General features: G+C 38.2%; 7 non-coding genes across 7 annotated transcripts; all 7 read right to left on the minus strand.

The window, feature by feature from the left end:
- Positions 1-3,929: 3,929 nt before the first annotated feature.
- On the minus strand, positions 3,930-4,002 carry TRNAF-GAA (transfer RNA phenylalanine (anticodon GAA)). Its single transcript has one exon. It is a non-coding gene; the product is annotated as a tRNA-Phe (tRNA).
- Positions 4,003-11,487: 7,485 nt separating this feature from the next.
- On the minus strand, positions 11,488-11,560 carry TRNAF-GAA (transfer RNA phenylalanine (anticodon GAA)). Its single transcript has one exon. It is a non-coding gene; the product is annotated as a tRNA-Phe (tRNA).
- Positions 11,561-12,651: 1,091 nt separating this feature from the next.
- TRNAF-GAA (transfer RNA phenylalanine (anticodon GAA)) lies at positions 12,652-12,724 on the minus strand. The gene has a single exon. It is a non-coding gene; the product is annotated as a tRNA-Phe (tRNA).
- Positions 12,725-13,234: 510 nt separating this feature from the next.
- On the minus strand, positions 13,235-13,307 carry TRNAF-GAA (transfer RNA phenylalanine (anticodon GAA)). The gene has a single exon. It is a non-coding gene; the product is annotated as a tRNA-Phe (tRNA).
- Positions 13,308-13,814: 507 nt separating this feature from the next.
- On the minus strand, positions 13,815-13,887 carry TRNAF-GAA (transfer RNA phenylalanine (anticodon GAA)). Its single transcript has one exon. It is a non-coding gene; the product is annotated as a tRNA-Phe (tRNA).
- Positions 13,888-17,888: 4,001 nt separating this feature from the next.
- TRNAF-GAA (transfer RNA phenylalanine (anticodon GAA)) lies at positions 17,889-17,961 on the minus strand. Its single transcript has one exon. It is a non-coding gene; the product is annotated as a tRNA-Phe (tRNA).
- A 507-nt stretch (positions 17,962-18,468) lies between these two features.
- TRNAF-GAA (transfer RNA phenylalanine (anticodon GAA)) lies at positions 18,469-18,541 on the minus strand. Its single transcript has one exon. It is a non-coding gene; the product is annotated as a tRNA-Phe (tRNA).
- Between the last annotated feature and the right edge of the window lie 1,585 nt (positions 18,542-20,126).

Raw genomic sequence — 20,126 nt, forward strand, 5'->3', positions numbered from 1 at the left:
AACCTCATATGGTAGAGATATGTTTTAAGGAGTCCTGTATCATTCCCCAGTTAACTGGTGCAATGGGTAAATAGCATTTTTGGGATCCAGGTTAGGTAGTTGTTTTTTTAACTCTGAATGGACTAGCACTATATTACCCAGATATATTTGGCATGAGTAGGTAAGCAATGTCATCTGACTACTGACATCTGTGTTCAAGGGGAAGTGGAATGTGATGCAGACAAGAGTTTACTTTACAAAAAAGGACGAAATGGAAAACATTCATAGTCAAACCTGAAGGCAAGATAGGTGGAAGAAAGTTTAAAAGGAGGACAGAAAGCAAAGTCTATGTTGAATTGATCATTTTGTAGATCAGTTGATAAAAATGTTGATAGAGAAAAAAGTACTACAGCTGATTCCAAGACCTATTTTGTTAGAAGCAAGGAACCTCTCAACTGTGCCGAAACCCGGGATTGAACCAGGGACCTTTAGATCTTCAGTCTAACGCTCTCCCAACTGAGCTATTGCGGCCTGCTTATAGCTGTGGTCTTCATACTTTAATTTAAACCATTTAACAAAATAGATGCAGGACCTGGATTTTTAACCTCATATGGTAGAGATATGTTTTAAGGAGTCCTGTATCATTCCGCAATTAACTGGTGCAATGGGCAAATAGCAGTTTTGGGATCCAGGTTAGGTAGTTGTTTTTTTAACTCTGAATGGACTAGCACTATAATTCCCAGATATATTTGGCATGAGTAGGTAAGCAATGTCATCTGACTACTGACATCTGTATTCAAGGGGAGGTGGAAGGTAATGCAGACAAGAGTTTACTTTACAAAAAAGCATGAAATGGGAAATATTCATTGTCAAACCTGAAGGTAAGAGAGGTGGAAGCAAGTTTAGAAGGAGGACATAAAGCAAAGTCTATGTTAAATTGATTGTGTTGTAGATCAGTTGGAAAAAATTTGATGAATAGAGAAAAAGTACAACAGCTGATTCCAAGACCTATTTTGTTAGAAGCAAGGAACCTCTCAACTGTGCCGAAACCCGGGATCGAACCAGGGACCTTTAGATCTTCAGTCTAACGCTCGGCCAACTGAGCTATTTCGGCCTTCTGATAGCTGGGGTCTTCATACTTTAATTTGAACCATTTAACAAAATAGATGCAGGACCTGGATTTTTAACCTCATATGGTAGAGATATGTTTTAAGGAGTCCTGTATCATTCCCCAGTTAACTGGTGCAATGGGTAAATAGCATTTTTGGGATCCAGGTTAGGTAGTTGTTTTTTTAACTCTGAATGGACTAGCACTATATTACCCAGATATATTTGGCATGAGTAGGTAAGCAATGTCATCTGACTACTGACATCTGTGTTCAAGGGGAAGTGGAATGTGATGCAGACAAGAGTTTACTTTACAAAAAAGGACAAAATGGAAAACATTCATAGTCAAACCTGAAGGCAAGATAGGTGGAAGAAAGTTTAAAAGGAGGACAGAAAGCAAAGTCTATGTTGAATTGATCATTTTGTAGATCAGTTGATAAAAATGTTGATAGAGAAAAGAGTACTACAGCTGATTCCAAGACCTATTTTGTTAGAAGCAAGGAACCTCTCAACTGTGCCGAAACCCGGGATTGAACCAGGGACCTTAAGATCTTCAGTCTAACGCTCTCCCAGCTTAGCTATTTTGGCCTGCTTATAGCTGTGGTCTTCATACTTTAATTTAAACCATTTAACAAAATAGATGCAGGACCTGGATTTTTAACCTCATATGGTGAGATATGTTTTAAGGAGTCCTGTATCATTCCGCAATTAACTGGTGCAATGGGTAAATAGCATTTTTGGGATCCAGGTTAGGTAGTTGTTTTTTTAACTCTGAATGGACTAGCACTATATTACCCAGATATATTTGGCATGAGTAGGTAAGCAATGTCATCTGACTACTGACATCTGTGTTCAAGGGGAAGTGGAAGGTAATGCAGACAAGAGTTTACTTTACAAAAAAGCATGAAATGGGAAATATTCATTGTCAAACCTGAAGGTAAGAGAGGTGGAAGCAAGTTTAGAAGGAGTACATAAAGCAAAGTCTATGTTAAATTGATTGTGTTGTAGATCAGTTGGAAAAAATTTGATGAATAGAGAAAAAGTACTACAGCTGATTCCAAGACCTATTTTGTTAGAAGCAAGGAACCTCTCAACTGTGCCGAAACCCGGGATTGAATCAGGGACCTTTAGATCTTCAGTCTAACGCTCTCCCAACTGAGCTATTTCGGCCTGCTTATAGCTGTGGTCTTCATACTTTAATTTAAACCATTTAACAAAATAGATGCAGGACCTGGATTTTTAACCTCATATGGTAGAGATATGTTTTAAGGAGTCCTGTATCATTCCCCAGTTAACTGGTGCAATGGGTAAATAGCATTTTTGGGATCCAGGTTAGGTAGTTGTTTTTTTAACTCGAAATGGACTAGCACTATATTACCTAGATATATTTGGCATGAGTAGGTAAGCAATGTCATCTGACTACTGACATCTGTGTTCAAGGGGAAGTGGAATGTGATGCAGACAAGAGTTTACTTTACAAAAAAGGACGAAATGGGAAACATTCATTGTCAAACCTGAAGGCAAGATAGGTGGAAGAAAGTTTAAAAGGAGGACAGAAAGCAAAGTCTATGTTGAATTGATCATTTTGTAGATCAGTTGATAAAAATGTTGATAGAGAAAACAGTACTACAGCTGATTCCAAGACCTATTTTGTTAGAAGCAAGGAACCTCTCAACTGTGCCGAAACCCTGGATTGAACCAGGGACCTTTAGATCTTCAGTCTAACGCTCTCCCAACTGAGCTATTGCGGCCTGCTTATAGCTGTGGTCTTCATACTTTAATTTAAACCATTTAACAAAATAGATGCAGGACCTGGATTTTTAACCTCATATGGTAGAGATATGTTTAAGGAGTCCTGTATCATTCCGCAATTAACTGGTGCAATGGGCAAATAGCAGTTTTGGGATCCAGGTTAGGTAGTTGTTTTTTTAACTCTGAATGGACTAGCACTATATTACCCAGATATATTTGGCATGAGTAGGTAAGCAATGTCATCTGACTACTGACATCTGTATTCAAGGGGAGGTGGAAGGTAATGCAGACAAGAGTTTACTTTACAAAAAAGCATGAAATGGGAAATATTCATTGTCAAACCTGAAGGTAAGAGAGGTGGAAGCAAGTTTAGAAGGAGGACAGAAAGCAAAGTCTATGTTAAATTGATTGTGTTGTAGATCAGTTGGAAAAAATTTGATGAATAGAGAAAAAGTACTACAGCTGATTCCAAGACCTATTTTGTTAGAAGCAAGGAACCTCTCAACTGTGCTGAAACCCGGGATTGAACCAGGGACCTTTAGATCTTCAGTCTAACGCTCTCCCAACTGAGCTATTTCTGCCTGCTTATAGCTGTGGTCTTCATACTTTAATTTAAACCATTTAACAAAATAGATGCAGGACCTGGATTTTTAACCTCATATGGTAGAGATATGTTTTAAGGAGTCCTGTATCATTCCGCAATTAACTGGTAAGATGGGTAAATAGCATTTTTTGGATCCAGGTTAGGTAGTTGTTTTTTTACCTCTGAATGGACTAGCACTATATTACCCAGATATATTTGGCATGAGTAGGTAAGCAATGTCATCTGACTACTGACATCTGTGTTCAAGGGGAAGTGGAAGGTAATGCAGACAAGAGTTTACTTTACAAAAAAGCATGAAATGGGAAATATTCATTGTCAAACCTGAAGGTAAGAGAGGTGGAAGCAAGTTTAGAAGGAGTACATAAAGCAAAGTCTATGTTAAATTGATTGTGTTGTAGATCAGTTGGAAAAAATTTGATGAATAGAGAAAAAGTACTACAGCTGATTCCAAGACCTGTTTTGTTAGAAGCAAGGAACCTCTCAACTGTGCCGAAACCCGGGATTGAACCAGGGACCTTTAGATCTTCAGTCTAACGCTCTCCCAACTGAGCTATTTCGGCCTTCTGATAGCTGGGGTCTTCATACTTTAATTTGAACCATTTAACAAAATAGATGCAGGACCTGGATTTTTAACCTCATATGGTAGAGATATGTTTTAAGGAGTCCTGTATCATTCCCCAGTTAACTTGTGCAATGGGTAAATAGCATTTTTGGGATCCAGGTTAGGTAGTTGTTTTTTTAACTCTGAATGGACTAGCACTATATTACCCAGATATATTTGGCATGAGTAGGTAAGCAATGTCATCTGACTACTGACATCTGTGTTCAAGGGGAAGTGGAATGTGATGCAGACAAGAGTTTACTTTACAAAAAAGGACGAAATGGAAAACATTCATAGTCAAACCTGAAGGCAAGATAGGTGGAAGAAAGTTTAAAAGGAGGACAGAAAGCAAAGTCTATGTTGAATTGATCATTTTGTAGATCAGTTGATAAAAATGTTAATAGAGAAAAAAGTACTACAGCTGATTCCAAGACCTATTTGTTAGAAGCAAGGAACCTCTCAACTGTGCCGAAACCCGGGATTGAACCAGGGACCTTTAGATCTTCAGTCTAACGCTCCCCCAACTGAGCTATTTCGGCCTTCTGATAGCTGGGGTCTTCATACTTTAATTTGAACCATTTAACAAAATAGATGCAGGACCTGGATTTTTAACCTCATATGGTAGAGATATGTTTTAGGGAGTCCTGTATCATTCCCCAGTTAACTGGTGCAATGGGTAAATAGCATTTTTGGGATCCAGGTTAGGTAGTTGTTTTTTTAACTCTGAATGGACTAGCACTATATTACCCAGATATATTTGGCATGAGTAGGTAAGCAATGTCATCTGACTACTGACATCTGTGTTCAAGGGGAAGTGGAATGTGATGCAGACAAGAGTTTACTTTACAAAAAAGGACGAAATGGAAAACATTCATAGTCAAACCTGAAGGCAAGATAGGTGGAAGAAAGTTTAAAAGGAGGACAGGAAGCAAAGTCCATGTTGAATTGATCATTTTGTAGATCAGTTGATAAAAATGTTGATAGAGAAAAAAGTACTACAGCTGATTCCAAGACCTATTTTGTTAGAAGCAAGGAACCTCTCAACTGTGCCGAAACCCGGGATTGAACCAGGGACCTTTAGATCTTCAGTCTAACGCTCTCCCAACTTAGCTATTTCAGGCTGCTTACAGCTGTGGTCTTCATACTTTAATTTAAACCATTTAACAAAATAGATGCAGGACCTGGATTTTTAACCTCATATGGTGAGATATGTTTTAAGGAGTCCTGTATCATTCCGCAATTAACTGGTGCAATGGGTAAATAGCATTTTTGGGATCCAGGTTAGGTAGTTGTTTTTTTAACTCTGAATGGACTAGCACTATATTACCCAGATATATTTGGCATGAGTAGGTAAGCAATGTCATCTGACTACTGACATCTGTGTTCAAGGGGAAGTGGAAGGTAATGCAGACAAGAGTTTACTTTACAAAAATGCATGAAATGGGAAATATTCATTGTCAAACCTGAAGGTAAGAGAGGTGGAAGCAAGTTTAGAAGGAGGATATAAAGCAAAGTCTATGTTAAATTGATTGTGTTGTAGATCAGTTGGAAAAAATTTGATGAATAGAGAAAAAGTTCTACAGCTGATTCCAAGACCTATTTTTCTAGAAGCAAGGAACCTCTCAACTGTGCCGAAACCCAGGATTGAACCAGGGACCTTTAGATCTTCAGTCTAACGCTCTCCAAACTGAGCTATGTCGGCCTTCTGATAGCTGGGGTCTTCATACTTTAATTTGAACCATTTAACAAAATAGATGCAGGACCTGGATTTTTAACCTCATATGGTAGAGATATGTTTTAAGGAGTCCTGTATCATTCCCCAGTTAACTGGTGCAATGGGTAAATAGCATTTTTGGGATCCAGGTTAGGTAGTTGTTTTTTTAACTCTGAATGGACTAGCACTATATTACCCAGATATATTTGGCATGAGTAGGTAAGCAATGTCATCTGACTACTGACATCTGTGTTCAAGGGGAAGTGGAATGTGATGCAGACAAGAGTTTACTTTACAAAAAAGGACAAAATGGAAAACATTCATAGTCAAACCTGAAGGCAAGATAGGTGGAAGAAAGTTTAAAAGGAGGACAGAAAGCAAAGTCTATGTTGAATTGATCATTTTGTAGATCAGTTGATAAAAATGTTGATAGAGAAAAGAGTACTACAGCTGATTCCAAGACCTATTTTGTTAGAAGCAAGGAACCTCTCAACTGTGCCGAAACCCGGGATTGAACCAGGGACCTTTAGATCTTCAGTCTAACGCTCTCCCAGCTTAGCTATTTTGGCCTGCTTATAGCTGTGGTCTTCATACTTTAATTTAAACCATTTAACAAAATAGATGCAGGACCTGGATTTTTAACCTCATATGGTGAGATATGTTTTAAGGAGTCCTGTATCATTCCGCAATTAACTGGTGCAATGGGTAAATAGCATTTTTGGGATCCAGGTTAGGTAGTTGTTTTTTTAACTCTGAATGGACTAGCACTATATTACCCAGATATATTTGGCATGAGTAGGTAAGCAATGTCATCTGACTACTGACATCTGTGTTCAAGGGGAAGTGGAAGGTAATGCAGACAAGAGTTTACTTTACAAAAAAGCATGAAATGGGAAATATTCATTGTCAAACCTGAAGGTAAGAGAGGTGGAAGCAAGTTTAGAAGGAGTACATAAAGCAAAGTCTATGTTAAATTGATTGTGTTGTAGATCAGTTGGAAAAAATTTGATGAATAGAGAAAAAGTACTACAGCTGATTCCAAGACCTATTTTGTTAGAAGCAAGGAACCTCTCAACTGTGCCGAAACCCGGGATTGAATCAGGGACCTTTAGATCTTCAGTCTAACGCTCTCCCAACTGAGCTATTTCGGCCTGCTTATAGCTGTGGTCTTCATACTTTAATTTAAACCATTTAACAAAATAGATGCAGGACCTGGATTTTTAACCTCATATGGTAGAGATATGTTTTAAGGAGTCCTGTATCATTCCCCAGTTAACTGGTGCAATGGGTAAATAGCATTTTTGGGATCCAGGTTAGGTAGTTGTTTTTTTAACTCGAAATGGACTAGCACTATATTACCTAGATATATTTGGCATGAGTAGGTAAGCAATGTCATCTGACTACTGACATCTGTGTTCAAGGGGAAGTGGAATGTGATGCAGACAAGAGTTTACTTTACAAAAAAGGACGAAATGGGAAACATTCATTGTCAAACCTGAAGGCAAGATAGGTGGAAGAAAGTTTAAAAGGAGGACAGAAAGCAAAGTCTATGTTGAATTGATCATTTTGTAGATCAGTTGATAAAAATGTTGATAGAGAAAAAAGTACTACAGCTGATTCCAAGACCTATTTTGTTAGAAGCAAGGAACCTCTCAACTGTGCCGAAACCCAGGATTGAACCAGGGACCTTTAGATCTTCAGTCTAACGCTCTCCCAACTGAGCTATTGCGGCCTGCTTATAGCTGTGGTCTTCATACTTTAATTTAAACCATTTAACAAAATAGATGCAGGACCTGGATTTTTAACCTCATATGGTAGAGATATGTTTAAGGAGTCCTGTATCATTCCGCAATTAACTGGTGCAATGGGCAAATAGCAGTTTTGGGATCCAGGTTAGGTAGTTGTTTTTTTAACTCTGAATGGACTAGCACTATATTACCCAGATATATTTGGCATGAGTAGGTAAGCAATGTCATCTGACTACTGACATCTGTATTCAAGGGGAGGTGGAAGGTAATGCAGACAAGAGTTTACTTTACAAAAAAGCATGAAATGGGAAATATTCATTGTCAAACCTGAAGGTAAGAGAGGTGGAAGCAAGTTTAGAAGGAGGACATAAAGCAAAGTCTATGTTAAATTGATTGTGTTGTAGATCAGTTGGAAAAAATTGATGAATAGAGAAAAAGTACTACAGCTGATTCCAAGACCTATTTTGTTAGAAGCAAGGAACCTCTCAACTGTGCCGAAACCCGGGATTAAACCAGGGACCTTTAGATCTTCAGTCTAACGCTCTCCCAACTGAGCTATTTCGGCCTGCTTATAGCTGGTGTCTTCATACTTTAATTTAAACCATTTAACAAAATAGATGCAGGACCTGGATTTTTACCCTCATATGGTAGAGATATGTTTTAAGGAGTCCTGTATAATTCCCCAGTTAACTGGTGCAATGGGTAAATAGCATTTTTGGGATCCAGGTTAGGTAGTTGTTTTTTTAACTCTGAATGGACTAGCACTATATTACCTAGATATATTTGGCATGAGTAGGTAAGCAATGTCATCTGACTACTGACATCTGTGTTCAAGGGGAAGTGGAATGTGATGCAGACAAGAGTTTACTTTACAAAAAAGGACGAAATGGGAAACATTCATTGTCAAACCTGAAGGCAAGATAGGTGGAAGAAAGTTTAAAAGGAGGACAGAAAGCAAAGTCTATGTTGAATTGATCATTTTGTAGATCAGTTGATAAAAATGTTGATAGAGAAAAAAGTACTACAGCTGATTCCAAGACCTATTTTGTTAGAAGCAAGGAACCTCTCAACTGTGCCGAAACCCGGGATGGAACCAGGGACCTTTAGATCTTCAGTCTAACGCTCTTCCAACTCAGCTATTTCGGCCTGCTTATAGCTGTGGTCTTCATATTTTAATTTAAACTATTTAACAAAATAGATGCAGGACCTGGATTTTTAACCTCATATGGTAGAGATATGTTTTAAGGGGAGTCCTGTATCATTCCGCAATTAACTGGTGCAATGGGCAAATAGCAGTTTTGGGATCCAGGTTAGGTAGTTGTTTTTTTAACTCTGAATGGACTAGCACTATATTACCCAGATATATTTGGCATGAGTAGGTAAGCAATGTCATCTGACTACTGACATCTGTATTCAAGGGGAGGTGGAAGGTAATGCAGACAAGAGTTTACTTTACAAAAAAGCATGAAATGGGAAATATTCATTGTCAAACCTGAAGGTAAGAGAGGTGGAAGCAAGTTTAGAAGGAGGACATAAAGCAAAGTCTCTGTTGAATTGATCATTTTGTAGATCAGTTGATAAAAATGTTAATAGGGAAAAAAGTACTACAGCTGATTCCAAGACCTATTTGTTAGAAGCAAGGAACCTCTCAACTGTGCCAAAACCCGGGATTGAACCAGGGACCTTTAGATCTTCAGACTAACGCTCTCCCAACTGAGCTATTTCGGCCTTCTGATAGCTGGGGTCTTCATACTTTAATTTGAACCATTTAACAAAATAGATGCAGGACCTGGATTTTTAACCTCATATGGTAGAGGTATGTTTTAGGGAGTCCTGTATCATTCCCCAGTTAACTGGTGCAATGGGTAAATAGCATTTTTGGGATCCAGGTTAGGTAGTTGTTTTTTTAACTCTGAATGGACTAGCACTATATTACCCAGATATATTTGGCATGAGTAGGTAAGCAATGTCATCTGACTACTGACATCTGTGTTCAAGGGGAAGTGGAATGTGATGCAGACAAGAGTTTACTTTACAAAAAAGGACGAAATGGAAAACATTCATAGTCAAACCTGAAGGCAAGATAGGTGGAAGAAAGTTTAAAAGGAGGACAGAAAGCAAAGTCTATGTTGAATTGATCATTTTGTAGATCAGTTGATAAAAATGTTGATAGAGAAAAAAGTACTACAGCTGATTCCAAGACCTATTTTGTTAGAAGCAAGGAACCTCTCAACTGTGCCGAAACCCGGGATTGAACCAGGGACCTTTAGATCTTCAGTCTAACGCTCTCCCAACTTAGCTATTTCAGGCTGCTTACAGCTGTGGTCTTCATACTTTAATTTAAACCATTTAACAAAATAGATGCAGGACCTGGATTTTTAACCTCATATGGTGAGATATGTTTTAAGGAGTCCTGTATCATTCCGCAATTAACGGGTGCAATGGGTAAATAGCATTTTTGGGATCCAGGTTAGGTAGTTGTTTTTTTAACTCTGAATGGACTAGCACTATATTACCCAGATATATTTGGCATGAGTAGGTAAGCAATGTCATCTGACTACTGACATCTGTGTTCAAGGGGAAGTGGAAGGTAATGCAGACAAGAGTTTACTTTACAAAAATGCATGAAATGGGAAATATTCATTGTCAAACCTGAAGGTAAGAGAGGTGGAAGCAAGTTTAGAAGGAGGATATAAAGCAAAGTCTATGTTAAATTGATTGTGTTGTAGATCAGTTGGAAAAAATTTGATGAATAGAGAAAAAGTTCTACAGCTGATTCCTAGACCTATTTTTCTAGAAGCAAGGAACCTCTCAACTGTGCCGAAACCCAGGATTGAACCAGGGACCTTTAGATCTTCAGTCTAACGCTCTCCAAACTGAGCTATGTCGGCCTTCTCATAGCTGTGGTCTTCATACTTTAATTTGAACCATTTAACAAAATAGATGCAGGACCTGGATTTTTAACCTCATATGGTAGAGATATGTTTTAAGGAGTCCTGTACCATTCCCCAGTTAACTGGTGCAATGGGTAAATAGCATTTTTGGGATCCAGGTTAGGTTGTTGTTTTTTTAACTCTGAATGGACTAGCACTATATTACCTAGATATATTTGGCATGAGTAGGTAAGCAATGTCATCTGACTACTGACATCTGTGTTCAAGGGGAAGTGGAATGTGATGCAGACAAGAGTTTACTTTACAAAAAAGGACGAAATGGGAAACATTCATTGTCAAACCTGAAGGCAAGATAGGTGGAAGAAAGTTTAAAAAGAGGACAGAAAGCAAAGTCTATGTTGAATTGATCATTTTGTAGAACAGTTGATAAAAATGTTAATAGAGAAAAAAGTCCTACAGCTTATTCCAAGACCTATTTTGTTAGAAGCAAGGAACCTCTCAACTGTGCCGAAACCCGGGATTGAACCAGGGACCTTTAGATCTTCAGTCTAACGCTCTCCCAACTGAGCTATTGCGGCCTGCTTATAGCTGTGGTCTTCATACTTTAATTTAAACCATTTAACAAAATAGATGCAGGACCTGGATTTTTAACCTCATATGGTAGAGATATGTTTTAAGGAGTCCTGTATCATTCCGCAATTAACTGGTGCAATGGGCAAATTGCAGTTTTGGGATCCAGGTTAGGTAGTTGTTTTTTTAACTCTGAATGGACTAGCACTATATTACCCAGATATATTTGGCATGAGTAGGTAAGCAATGTCATCTGACTACTGACATCTGTATTCAAGGGGAGGTGGAAGGTAATGCAGACAAGAGTTTACTTTACAAAAAAGCATGAAATGGGAAATATTCATTGTCAAACCTGAAGGTAAGAGAGGTGGAAGCAAGTTTAGAAGGAGGACATAAAGCAAAGTCTATGTTAAATTGATTGTGTTGTAGATCAGTTGGAAAAAATTTGATGAATAGAGAAAAAGTACTACAGCTGATTCCAAGACCTATTTTGTTAGAAGCAAGGAACCTCTCAACTGTGCCGAAACCCGGGATTGAACCAGGGACCTTTAGATCTTCAGTCTAACGCTCTCCCAACTGAGCTATTTCGGCCTGCTTATAGCCGTGGTCTTCATACTTTAATTTAAACCATTTAACAAAATAGATGCAGGACCTGGATTTTTAACCTCATATGGTAGAGATATGTTTTAAGGAGTCCTGTATCATTCCGCAATTAACTGGTACAATGGGTAAATAGCATTTTTTGGATCCAGGTTAGGTAGTTGTTTTTTTAACTCTGAATGGACTAGCACTATATTACCTAGATATATTTGGCATGAGTAGGTAAGCAATGTCATCTGACTATTGACATCTGTGTTCAAGGGGAAGTGGAATGTGATGCAGACAAGAGTTTACTTTACAAAAAAGGACTAAATGGGAAACATTCATTGTCAAACCTGAAGGCAAGATAGGTGGAAGAAAGTTTAAAAGGAGGACAGAAAGCAAAGTCTATGTTGAATTGATCATTTTGTAGATCAGTTGATAAAAATGTTGATAGAGAAAAAAGTACTACAGCTAATTCCAAGACCTATTTTGTTAGAAGCAAGGAACCTCTCAACTGTGCCGAAACCCGGGATGGAACCAGGGACCTTTAGATCTAGAGTCTAACGCTCTCCCAACTGAGCTATAGCGGCCAAGTTATAGCTGTGGTCTTCATACTCTAATTTAAACCATTTAACAAAATAGATGCAGGACCTGGATTTTTAACCTCATATGGTAGAGATATGTTTTAAGGAGTCCTGTATCATTCCGCAATTAACTGGTGCAATGGGCAAATTGCAGTTTTGGGATCCAGGTTAGGTAGTTGTTTTTTTAACTCTGAATGGACTAGCACTATATTACCCAGATATATTTGGCATGAGTAGGTAAGCAATGTCATCTGACTACTGACATCTGTATTCAAGGGGAGGTGGAAGGTAATGCAGACAAGAGTTTACTTTACAAAAAAGCATGAAATGGGAAATATTCATTGTCAAACCTGAAGGTAAGAGAGGTGGAAGCAAGTTTAGAAGGAGGACATAAAGCAAAGTCTATGTTAAATTGATTGTGTTGTAGATCAGTTGGAAAAAATTTGATGAATAGAGAAAAAGTACTACAGCTGATTCCAAGACCTATTTTTTTAGAAGCAAGGAACCTCTCAACTGTGCCGAAACCCGGGATTGAACCAGGGACCTTTAGATCTTCAGTCTAACGCTCTCCCAACTGAGCTATTTCGGCCTGCTTATAGCTGTGGTCTTCATACTTTAATTTAAACCATTTAACAAAATAGATGCAGGACCTGGATTTTTAACCTCATATGGTAGAGATATGTTTTAAGGAGTCCTGTATCATTCCGCAATTAACTGGTACAATGGGTAAATAGCATTTTTTGGATCCAGGTTAGGTAGTTGTTTTTTTAACTCTGAATGGACTAGCACTATATTATCCAGATATATTTGGCATGAGTAGGTAAGCAATGTCATCTGACTATTGACATCTGTGTTCAAGGGGAAGTGGAAGGTAATGCAGACAAGGGTTTACTTTACAAAAAAGCATGAAATGGGAAATATTCATTGTCAAACCTGAAGATAAGAGAGGTGGAAGCAAGTTTAGAAGGAGGACATAAAGCAAAGTCTATGTTAAATTGATTGTGTTGTAGATCAGTTGGAAAAAATTGGATGAATAGAGAAAAAGTACTACAGCTGATTCCAAGACCTATTTTGTTAGAAGCAAGGAACGTCTCAACTGTGCCGAAACCCGGGATTGAACCAGGGACCTTTAGATCTTCAGTCTAACGCTCTCCCAACTGAGCTATTTCGGCCTTCTGATAGCTGGGGTCTTCATACTTTAATTTGAACCATTTAACAAAATAGATGCAGGACCTGGATTTTTAACCTCATATGGTAGAGATATGTTTTAAGGAGTCCTGTATCATTCCCCAGTTAACTGGTGCAATGGGTAAATAGCATTTTTGGGATCCAGGTTAGGTAGTTGTTTTTTTAACTCTGAATGGACTAGCACTATATTACCCAAATATATTTGGCATGAGTAGGTAAGCAATGTCATCTGACTACTGACATCTGTGTTCAAGGGGAAGTGGAATGTGATGCAGACAAGAGTTTACTTTACAAAAAAGGACGAAATGGAAAACATTCATAGTCAAACCGGAAGGCAAGATAGGTGGAAGAAAGTTTAAAAGGAGGACAGAAAGCAAAGTCTATGTTGAATTGATCATTTTGTAGATCAGTTGATAAAAATGTTAATAGAGAAAAAGTACTACAGCTGATTCCAAGACCTATTTTGTTAGAAGCAAGGAACCTCTCAACTGTGCCGAAACCCGGGATTGAACCAGGGACCTTTAGATCTTCAGTCTAACGCTCTCCCAACTGAGCTATTTCGGCCTTCTGATAGCTGGGGTCTTCATACTTTAATTTGAACCATTTAACAAAATAGATGCAGGACCTGGATTTTTAACCTCATATGGTAGAGATATGTTTTAAGGAGTCCTGTATCATTCCCCAGTTAACTGGTGCAATGGGTAAATAGCATTTTTGGGATCCAGGTTAGGTAGTTGTTTTTTTAACTCTGAATGGACTAGCACTATATTACCCAGATATATTTGGCATGAGTAGGTAAGCAATGTCATCTGACTACTGACATCTGTGTTCAAGGGGAAGTGGAATGTGATGCAGACAAGAGTTTACTTTACAAAAAAGGACGAAATGGAAAACATTCATAGTCAAACCTGAAGGCAAGATAGGTGGAAGAAAGTTTAAAAGGAGGACAGAAAGCAAAGTCTATGTTGAATTGATCATTTTGTAGATCAGTTGATAAAAATGTTGATAGAGAAAAAAGTACTACAGCTGATTCCAAGACCTATTTTGTTAGAAGCAAGGAACCTCTCAACTGTGCCGAAACCCGGGATTGAACCAGGGACTTTTAGATCTTCAGTCTAACGCTCTCCCAACTGAGCTATTTCGGCCTGCTTATAGCTGTGGTCTTCATACTTTAATTTAAACCATTTAATAAAACAGATGCAGGACCTGGATTTTTAACCTCATATGGTGAGATATGTTTTAAGGAGTCCTGTATCATTCCGCAATTAACTGGTGCAATGGGTAAATAGCATTTTTGGGATCCAGGTTAGGTAGTTGTTTTTTTAACTCTGAATGGACTAGCACTATATTACCTAGATATATTTGGCATGAGTAGGTAAGCAATGTCATCTGACTACTGACATCTGTGTTCAAGGGGAAGTGGAATGTGATGCAGACAAGAGTTTACTTTACAAAAAAGGACGAAATGGGAAACATTCATTGTCAAACCTGAAGGCAAGATAGGTGGAAGAAAGTTTAAAAAGAGGACAGAAAGCAAAGTCTATGTTGAATTGATCATTTTGTAGATCAGTTGATAAAAATGTTGATAGAGAAAAAAGTACTACAGCTTATCCCAAGACCTATTTTGTTAGAAGCAAGGAACCTCTCAACTGTGCCGAAACCCGGGATTGAACCAGGGACCTTTAGATCTTCAGTCTAACGCTCTCGCAACTGAGCTATTGCGGCCTGCTTATAGCTGTGGTCTTCATACTTTAATTTAAACCATTTAACAAAATAGATGCAGGACCTGGAGTTTTTAACCTCATATGGTAGAGATATGTTTTAAGGAGTCCTGTATCATTCCGCAATTAACTGGTGCAATGGGCAAATAGCAGTTTTGGGATCCAGGTTAGGTAGTTGTTTTTTTAACTCTGAATGGACTAGCACTATATTACCCAGATATATTTGGCATGAGTAGGTAAGCAATGTCATCTGACTACTGACATCTGTATTCAAGGGGAGGTGGAAGGTAATGCAGACAAGAGTTTACTTTACAAAAAAGCATGAAATGGGAAATATTCATTGTCAAACCTGAAGGTAAGAGAGGTGGAAGCAAGTTTAGAAGGAGGATATAAAGCAAAGTCTATGTTGAATTGATTGTGTTGTAGATCAGTTGGAAAAAATTTGATGAATAGAGAAAAAGTTCTACAGCTGATTCCAAGACCTATTTTGCTTGAAGCAAGGAACCTCTCAACTGTGCCGAAACCCAGGATTGAACCAGGGACCTTTAGATCTTCAGTCTAATGCTCTCCAAACTGAGCTATTTCGGCCTTCTCATAGCTGTGGTCTTCATACTTTAATTTGAACCATTTAACAAAATAGATGCAGGACCTGGATTTTTAACCTCATATGGTAGAGATATGTTTTAAGGAGTCCTATACCATTCCCCAGTTAACTGGTGCAATGGGTAAATAGCATTTTTGGGATCCAGGTTAGGTAGTTGTTTTTTTAACTCTGAATGGACTAGCACTATATTACCTAGATATATTTGGCATGAGTAGGTAAGCAATGTCATCTGACTACTGACATCTGTGTTCAAGGGGAAGTGGAATGTGATGCAGACAAGAGTTTACTTTACAAAAAAGGACGAAATGGGAAACATTCATTGTCACACCTGAAGGCAAGATAGGTGGAAGAAAGTTTAAAAAGAGGACAGAAAGCAAAGTCTATGTTGAATTGATCATTTTGTAGATCAGTTGATAAAAATGTTGATAGAGAAAAAAGTACTACAGCTTATTCCAAGACCTATTTTGTTAGAAGCAAGGAACCTCTCCACTGTGCCAAAACCCGGGATTGAACCAGGGACCTTTAGATCTTCAGTCTAACGCTCTCCCAACTGAGCTATTGCGGCCTGCTTATAGCTGTGGTCTTCATACTTTAATTTAAACCATTTAACAAAATAGATGCAGGACCTGGAGTTTTTAACCTCATATGGTAGAGATATGTTATAAGGAGTCCTGTATCATTCCGCAATTAACTGGTGCAATGGGCAAATAGCAGTTTTGGGATCCAGGTTAGGTAGTTGTTTTTTTAACTCTGAATGGACTAGCACTATATTACCCAGATATATTTGGCATGAGTAGGTAAGCAATGTCATCTGACTACTGACATCTGTATTCAAGGGGAGGTGGAAGGTTATGCAGACAAGAGTTTACTTTACAAAAAAGCATGAAATGGGAAATATTCATTGTCAAACCTGAAGGTAAGAGAGGTGGAAGCAAGTTTAGAAGGAGGACATAAAGCAAAGTCTATGTTAAATTGATTGTGTTGTAGATCAGTTGGAAAAAATTTGATGAATAGAGAAAAAGTACAACAGCTGATTCCAAGACCTATTTTGTTAGAAGCAAGGAACCTCTCAACTGTGCCGAAACCCGGGATTGAACCAGGGACCTTTAGATCTTCAGTCTAACACTCTCCCAACTGAGCTATTTCGGCCTGCTTATAGCTGTGGTCTTCATACTTTAATTTAAACCATTTAACAAAATAGATGCAGGACCTGGATTTTTAACCTCATATGGTAGAGATATGTTTTAAGGAGTCCTGTATCATTCCCCAGTTAACTGGTGCAATGGGTAAATAGCATTTTTGGGATCCAGGTTAGGTAGTTGTTTTTTTAACTCTGAATGGACTAGCACTATATTACCTAGATATATTTGGCATGAGTAGGTAAGCAATGTCATCTGACTACTGACATCTGTGTTCAAGGGGAAGTGGAATGTGATGCAGACAAGAGTTTACTTTACAAAAAAGGACTAAATGGGAAACATTCATTGTCAAACCTGAAGGCAAGATAGGTGGAAGAAAGTTTAAAAGGAGGACAGAAAGCAAAGTCTATGTTGAATTGATCATTTTGTAGATCAGTTGATAAAAATGTTGATAGAGAAAAAAGTACTACAGCTGATTCCAAGACCTATTTTGTTAGAAGCAAGGAACCTCTCAACTGTGCCGAAACCCGGGATGGAACCAGGGACCTTTAGATCTAGAGTCTAACGCTCTCCCAACTGAGCTATAGCGGCCAGCTTATAGCTGTGGTCTTCATACTCTAATTTAAACCATTTGACAAAATAGATGCAGGACCTGGATTTTTAACCTCATATGGTAGAGATATGTTTTAAGGAGTCCTGTATCATTCCGCAATTAACTGGTGCAATGGGCAAATTGCAGTTTTGGGATCCAGGTTAGGTACTTGTTTTTTTAACTCTGAATGGACTAGCACTATATTACCCAGATATATTTGGCATGAGTAGGTAAGCAATGTCATCTGACTACTGACATCTGTATTCAAGGGGAGGTGGAAGGTAATGCAGACAAGAGTTTACTTTACAAAAAAGCATGAAATGGGAAATATTCATTGTCAAACCTGAAGGTAAGAGAGGTGGAAGCAAGTTTAGAAGGAGGACATAAAGCAAAGTCTATGTTAAATTGATTGTGTTGTAGATCAGTTGGAAAAAATTTGATGAATAGAGAAAAAGTACTACAGCTGATTCCAAGACCTATTTTTTTAGAAGCAAGGAACCTCTCAACTGTGCCGAAACCCGGGATTGAACCAGGGACCTTTAGATCTTCAGTCTAACGCTCTCCCAACTGAGCTATTTCGGCCTGCTTATAGCTGTGGTCTTCATACTTTAATTTAAACCATTTAACAAAATAGATGCAGGACCTGGATTTTTGACCTCATATGGTAGAGATATGTTTTAAGGAGTCCTGTATCATTCCGCAATTAACTGGTACAATGGGTAAATAGCATTTTTTGGATCCAGGTTAGGTAGTTGTTTTTTTAACTCTGAATGGACTAGCACTATTTTACCCAGATATATTTGGCATGAGTAGGTAAGCAATGTCATCTGACTACTGACATCTGTGTTCAAGGGGAAGTGGAATGTGATGCAGACAAGAGTTTACTTTACAAAAAAGGACGAAATGGAAAACATTCATAGTCAAACCGGAAGGCAAGATAGGTGGAAGAAAGTTTAAAAGGAGGACAGAAAGCAAAGTCTATGTTGAATTGATCATTTTGTAGATCAGTTGATAAAAATGTTAATAGAGAAAAAGTACTACAGCTGATTCCAAGACCTATTTTGTTAGAAGCAAGGAACCTCTCAACTGTGCCGAAACCCGGGATTGAACCAGGGACCTTTAGATCTTCAGTCTAACGCTCTCCCAACTGAGCTATTTCGGCCTGCTTATAGCTGTGGTCTTCATACTTTAATTTAAACCATTTAACAAAATAGATGCAGGACCTGGATTTTTAACCTCATATGGTAGAGATATGTTTTAAGGAGTCCTGTATCATTCCGCAATTAACTGGTACAATGGGAAAATAGCATTTTTTGGATCCAGGTTAGGTAGTTGTTTTTTTAACTCTGAATGGACTAGCACTATATTATCCAGATATATTTGGCATGAGTAGGTAAGCAATGTCATCTGACTACTGACATCTGTGTTCAAGGGGAAGTGGAAGGTAATGCAGACAAGAGTTTACTTTACAAAAAAGCATGAAATGGGAAATATTCATTGTCAAACCTGAAGATAAGAGAGGTGGAAGCAAGTTTAGAAGGAGGACATAAAGCAAAGTCTATGTTAAATTGATTGTGTTGTAGATCAGTTGGAAAAAATTTGATGAATAGAGAAAAAGTACTACAGCTGATTCCAAGACCTATTTTGTTAGAAGCAAGGAACGCCTCACCTGTGCCGAAACCCGGGACCTTTAGATCTTCAGTCTAACGCTCTCCCAACTGAGCTATTTCGGCCTTCTGATAGCTGGGGTCTTCATACTTTAATTTGAACCATTTAACAAAATAGATGCAGGACCTGGATTTTTAACCTCATATGGTAGAGATATGTTTTAAGGAGTCCTGTATCATTCCCCAGTTAACTGGTGTAATGGGTAAATAGCATTTTTGGGATCCAGGTTAGGTAGTTGTTTTTTTAACTCTGAATGGACTAGCACTATATTACCCAGATATATTTGGCATGAGTAGGTAAGCAATGTCATCTGACTACTGACATCTGTGTTCAAGGGGAAGTGGAATGTGATGCAGACAAGAGTTTACTTTACAAAAAAGGACGAAATGGAAAACATTCATAGTCAAACCGGAAGGCAAGATAGGTGGAAGAAAGTTTAAAAGGAGGACAGAAAGCAAAGTCTATGTTGAATTGATCATTTTGTAGATCAGTTGATAAAAATGTTAATAGAGAAAAAGTACTACAGCTGATTCCAAGACCTATTTTGTTAGAAGCAAGGAACCTCTCATCTGTGCCGAAACCCGGGATTGAACGAGGCACCTTTAGATCTTCAGTCTAACGCTCTCCCAACTGAGCTATTTCTGCCTTCTGATAGCTGGGGTCTTCATACTTTAATTTGAACCATTTAACAAAATAGATGCAGGACCTGGATTTTTAACCTCATATGGTAGAGATATGTTTTAAGGAGTCCTGTATCATTCCCCAGTTAACTGGTGTAATGGGTAAATAGCATTTTTGGGATCCAGGTTAGGTAGTTGTTTTTTTAACTCTGAATGGACTAGCACTATATTACCCAGATATATTTGGCATGAGTAGGTAAGCAATGTCATCTGACTACTGACATCTGTGTTCAAGGGGAAGTGGAATGTGATGCAGACAAGAGTTTACTTTACAAAAAAGGACGAAATGGAAAACATTCATAGTCAAACCTGAAGGCAAGATAGGTGGAAGAAAGTTTAAAAGGAGGACAGAAAGCTAAGTCTATGTTGAATTGATCATTTTGTAGATCAGTTGATAAA

This window comes from Lissotriton vulgaris, chromosome 8 (assembly GCF_964263255.1).
Source record: "Lissotriton vulgaris chromosome 8, aLisVul1.2, whole genome shotgun sequence".
NCBI classification, from domain to species: Eukaryota; Metazoa; Chordata; class Amphibia; order Caudata; family Salamandridae; genus Lissotriton; species Lissotriton vulgaris.